The sequence below is a fragment of the Eublepharis macularius genome, chromosome 6 (genome assembly GCF_028583425.1).
Source record: "Eublepharis macularius isolate TG4126 chromosome 6, MPM_Emac_v1.0, whole genome shotgun sequence".
NCBI classification, from domain to species: Eukaryota; Metazoa; Chordata; class Lepidosauria; order Squamata; family Eublepharidae; genus Eublepharis; species Eublepharis macularius.
In genome coordinates this window covers 117046270-117052269 of record NC_072795.1, presented here as the reverse complement: position 1 = coordinate 117052269, position 6000 = coordinate 117046270, and positions in this window count along the sequence as shown.

The following is a 6000-nucleotide window of genomic DNA, read 5'->3' as shown; positions in this document are numbered from 1 at the left end:
TTGTGAATTTTTGGAAGTACATAAAATAATTGTTCCTCCAGTCACAAGCCTGCTGGACAAGAGGGCTCTCAATGATCTTTGGGGGTGGGCAGCTGCTACTTTCTCCCTGGGTGTCCTGCTCCTGGGGAGCTGCTCTGGAGAAAGCCACTGTGTCGGTGAAGCTCCAGCTGCAGCGACAGCAGAAGAATCTGCTGCTGCTCTAACGTGCTCTCATTCCACTTTTTTCCAGGAGCTCAAGGGAAGGGCATGTTAGCACAGCAGCAGATTCAGAGCAGCTCCCCGGGAGAAAGATGCCCAGGGAGAAAGTAGCAGCTGCCCGCCCCCAAAGATCATTGGGAGCCCTCTTCTTCCAGCAGGCTTGTGACTGGAGGAACAATTTGCAAAAGCTGCTGCTGCAGCCGGCTTTCTCTGGCTCTTCAGGCAGCGATTCTAACAGAGAGGGGAAGGACACTCGGACTTCAGTTCCCAGGAAAACTTGCGAAAATGATCAAGAGTTCTACGCGTGAAAAGTCACTTGTAGCTTGGCTCCCAGTCACGGTTGCTGTTATCTGCATTTCTTTGCAATGTCTGTCTCTGTACTCCTGCACTTCCTCCTTTCCAGTGAGATGCACAAGCTTCTGAAGCAGACATAGTGTGTGTTTCACACTGCGGATGGTGATGCTGTCATGTGTATGTTTAAAAGAATAGCGAAATGAACAAGCACAAATCATGTGCCCTTCTTTATCCGCCATATCTCATCACATCCGAATCCCCCCTAAGCTTGGTGCTTAAATCCAAGTGCAGCTGAAACCTGTGATTCAGACGGGCAATCTCCTTTCATCTCAGGGCACTTTTCGTGAATGACTGACTAGAATGTGAATTTCACAGCCAGTAACTTTATTATAAAGCTCGGGTTGAAATGAACAGATTTAAATTTTAATGCAGTTTTTTTCTTTAAAAAAAAAGATCTTGCCTTAACAATATTTAGAAGTAATGCATTTTAGACTTAAGAAGTTCTTTGTCATTTTGGATTCACCTTTGCAGTCTGTTACTATGATGTCTACTCAGGAATATGCTGTTGATTTTACCGGTGCTTACTTCCAAATAAATGTGTAATTATGCATGTGACGGCAACCTTTTCATTTTTCTTCTACAAAATGGGAATAATGAATGACCTGCCTCATAGATTATTATTATAAGGATTATTATATTTATTATCAGGATGCATGTATCAAAGTGTGACTATATGCTATTCCACTCAGAATGCTGCACAAGTATTGAATATGTATGTTCTTTTCATCAATTACATAGTACAGCTCTACCAAAAATAGTGTAAGAAGCGCCATAACACTGTAGACCAGTATCTTTTAAGTAGAATTTAATTTTTTTTATTTTACATTCATTTACATCCTGCCTTTCTCCCCATTGGGGGCACAAATCACTTTATTTCATTCTCTTCTCCCCATCTTTTCCTCACAACAACCCTGTGAGGTAGGCTAGAGTGAGAGCGTGTAACTGCTCCAAGAGAACCAGTTTGGTGTAGTGGTTAAGAGCACAGGACTCTAATCTGGAGAGCCGGATTTGATTCCCCACTCCTCTACTTGAAGCCAGCTGGGTGATCTTGGGTCAGTCACAGCTCTTTCAGGGCTCTCTCAGCCCCACCCACCTCACAGGGTGTTTTGTTGTGGGGATAATAATGACATACTTTGTAAACTACTCTGAGTGAGCATTAAGTTGTCCTGAAGGGCAGTATATAAATCAAACGTTGTTCTTGTTGTTATTAAGATCTCACACATCCATGGCAGGGCAGGGAACTGAACCCGAGTCTCCCATATCCTAGTCTGTCTCTCTAGTCACTACACCACACTGGCTATCATAACAGAAGCAAAGTTAGGATCTTGCAAATGGTATTTTCAAGACCACTGTAGCATAGATAATTAAAAATCCGAAGGAACAAGCATCAACTATGAAGGTACGCTTTTAATGGGAGAACTTTCAGTACTGAAACAAATAAGAAACCCTATACTGTGTATATGTAATACATATATAACCAAAAATATCTGTAAGAAAAGTAAACTGCTACCCACAGTACCAATTATTAAAAAGAAGCTGATTTTACAGAATTTTTAAGAAGAAAAACCTTGGGGCAATATTTAATAGAGTGCTCTATCTTTCATGCTGGCCGAAAAGTTATAGAGCTATATGTTCTCCACTATGGGAACATAGAAGACTTTTTATATGCCACCCTTAAATAGCTAACTGGTCTAAAAACATTGACACATGTTAATAAATTAGTTGAGTTTTTTCGATTACACACTACATTATGTCCCCAACTAGCCATGTAAGATCGAAACTTTAATAGAGATTTACAGAGATGGCTGGAATAGATCTCCTTTTCAAAAGCAAATAGAATGTGGTAGTGGATTGTGAAACGATTGGCTAGCTGGAACTAGAAGGTGAGTGACAATCCAGAAATGTATTTTGCAGCTCATCAATCCTCTTGAAGTCTTTAGAGACAATCCTAAGTAGATCTACTGAAAAGGAAACCCCATTTTATTCAGTTGAGATTATTCCCACAAAGGTGTCCTTAAGACTGCAGCCATTATTATTTACAGTATTTATATTCTGCCTTTCTACACAGTCAGGGCTAGTCATGGGTGTGAATCAAAATACGAATCAAATTTTGTGACGAATTGGGCCAGTTTGTATATTGCAAAAATGCGTTTTATGGGGTCGTGTTTTTCACGAAATCCATGACTTTTGGGGCCAATTTGTTCGATTCATGAATGCTTTGTGATGCCAGACAGGCTGACGCTGATCCATTATTCCCTAGGCAACATAGGCCCGGCATGTCAGTAGACCTTTCGTTGCCATGGAAACACATAACCTTGATAGGCAGCTCTCCTTGCCAACCTGAGAGCTGGGCAATGCAGGTCTGCGCAAGTTTACCTGGGAACTGACTCCTTCCCTTCTCTGTTTCCCTTCTCCATTTTTAAGAACAGGATGGTGGAGTAGCAGCGGCAGCCTCAGCAGCTCCTTCTGCTGCTGCTCGCTGCTTGCCAGCTTCAGGAACCCTTCTCTGACTCTCTACCTCCTGTCCTCCTGCTGCTCTGACATGCCTTCCCAGCCCTCCTCCCCCAAGCTCCCTGGAGCAGATCCTGAGCAGATCCGCTCTGCTTGGCTTTTCCTTCAATAACTTGGAGGAGGGGAGAGAGCATGTCAGAGCAGCAGGAGGATGAGAGGATGGGAATGAAAAGTCAGCAAAGAGAACCTGAAGAGAGGAAATCCCAAGCAGATCCGCTCCGCTTGACTTTTCTTCCAGCAGTGGCAGAAAGCAGGAAGCCAGAAGAATGGGAGGGAAAAGTCAGCAAAGAGAGCCTGAAGAGAGCTACTTAGAGGGTGGCTGGAGGAGAGCCTGCTGAAGTCTCCCTGCAAGTTCGGCATTTCTGGGTATGAAGGGGGCCATTGTAGGGCCCCGGGATCTGATGAATCATGAACCTAATGAATCGTTTTGCAAAATGAGACAATTTTGTGAAGTTCATGGTTTGTGTTTTGTGGAACGTGATGAACCATGAAACTCAGAATTCTTCCCCCCCCCCATTTCGTGCTCATCTCTAGTCAGGGTTACCAAAATGCAATTAAAACGTGCATAATAAAAGTACATCATAAAACCAATTAAAAATTGCAGCTAAGAATTCTCTTTTTTAAAACAAATCACAACAGCAAATTCAAACATAAGCGGTGTTAGGACTGTCCTCCTTGTTTACATATTTGTCAGTTATTTCTCTACTTCCTTCCTATTGGTTTGCAGTTTTGTTTGTGTTATATATTTTTATATGCAATTATTATGATGTTTATACCTACAATATTAATTATTTATAGTGTAAGGCTGGCGTTCTGCAGTATTTATATAATTCTGCAGTATTTATATAATGCTGATTGATGCACAAATAACATTGAAAGATGTTTACATTTTACAAGAAAATGAACTGTGAGGAAGTAAAAATGGTATGAAAATAGAGAATTGCCAATTCAGCTGGTACAAGGAAGAAGCAACATCAAAAGTAAGACTTTCTGTTGAAACAGCAGAGATGAGAAATTCAGAATCTTCAGTCACTAAAGTATAATTGAGTATAACATAATGTGCATGATGCAGCCAAATTTAAGCATATTTGTTCTACTGACTCTAACAAGGGAGATTAACAGCTCACTGAAGTGAGCTGTGATTCACGGAAGTTCATACCCTACCACAAATTTTGGTAGTCTCATAGGTGCTACTGGACTCTTGCTGTTTTCTATAATCTAAGCAGTTACATATATTATTATCAATATTTTTTTTACCTTGCCCTTCTGCCCTCGCAGGGCCACCAAGGTGGCTAACAAATTTAAAACATATACATTAAAATATATCATGTCGGGTTCAGAAGGGTGTAATTCTGTCTAGGATTGTGCTATTCGAGACATCCTTAAGTGCCCCACTGAAATCCACAGGACTTAAATGCATTTGTTGGATAAAGACATTTTTAAAAGTTAATTGAAATAATGCTCTATTGGCAAAACAGTATGGTTCTGCCAGAGAGAAAAACATAATTTTGAATTGTACTATAATACAATTCAAACATTCTCACTATTTGTGAACTACCTGGATGCATAGACAGGGGGAATGACTATTTAAAAATCTGTAGCTGATCAGCAAAGATGAGCTGATCTGAGGTATGACTCATGATTGATTGCTGCTGACAAAAAGATGTACTTAGTTGCCAAACAAGTTTGCCATGACCTTCTGTCTCTCTACTATTGCTCTGTCTTTACCTACTCCTGTACTTCCATACATACAGTGAAACTCTGAATTGTTCTAGGGCCTGCTCATTGTCTTTTTAAAAAGTAACTTTAATCAGTTCTAGGTAGGTTTTTTGGCCCCTCAACTGCTTCCCATATTGCATAGCCCTTTACCAAGGCCCTTTTTGTACATAAATAGTGATGAATAGTGAAGAGAAAAATAAGCATAATCAGGCAGCTGATTAACTTAGCTGTTCCACAGTAAACAGATGAAAGGGTAGCTAATAGAGGTAGTTAGGGTGAGTCCTAGGCAGACAGCTGGAGGAGGGACTCATTTACTCACATCTCTTCCTTATGCAACAGGTGAAATGGCCACCAAGAGAGACATTTTGGTGAAGTCATGAGCAGTAGTTCATTATTCGACAGTGTTACCTATGTGTGGAATGTAGATGTAGAATCTCAGTACATCTGGGTTCTTTTAAATATTGCATTTAGGTGTGCAAAATTGGTTGGCTGTTTGCTCATCTGCCTCTATGTATATCTGATTCTATGAAATTTTGATGAAATTGGGTCAGAAAGAACACAAGATGACAGCCTACTCCAGAAACTTCATGTAACATAGTGACTAGAAGTGGGCATGGACCAGGAAAAACCCACGGACCATTGGTCCATGGTCCGTTGATTTTCACGGACCACAGAGCTACCTATCAAGGCTTTCAGGGCTAAGGAGGACTTCCAGTTTGGATAATGGCGACCTGACGTGGTCCAGGGAGCTGGACCTTCAAAAGTGACTGTTTGGGCAGGCCAGGTGCTTAGATCACCTGCTGCCACTCCTCTACAGATAGAAGAGGAGCTAGAACGCTACGAGACCCTGAGAGTGAGTGATCTTGGCGGTGGGGGAGGTCCTGGATAAAGGATTTTCCTCATCACCTTGAGGTCCCCTCGGAGAAGGGTGAGCTAAAATCTCTGCAGTACTCTTTGAGTAATTTGTTTGGCATAAGGGTGCCAGAAACCAAGCTTCAGAACCAGATTTGGCCAATTTGAAATGAAAGAAACAGCACGAAAGACCCAAATGGAACAAATTGAGGTAAAAAATCTTATCTTGCTTTTGGACTTAAAATGAGAAGAGAGATTTAACTAAAAGCTAAAATTGTGGACTGAACTGATAGAACAAGAAAGGAGCAAGGCATTTTGAAGGAAAAAGTGGAATTCAATAGACTATAAAGCACAAAAGAAGTGAAA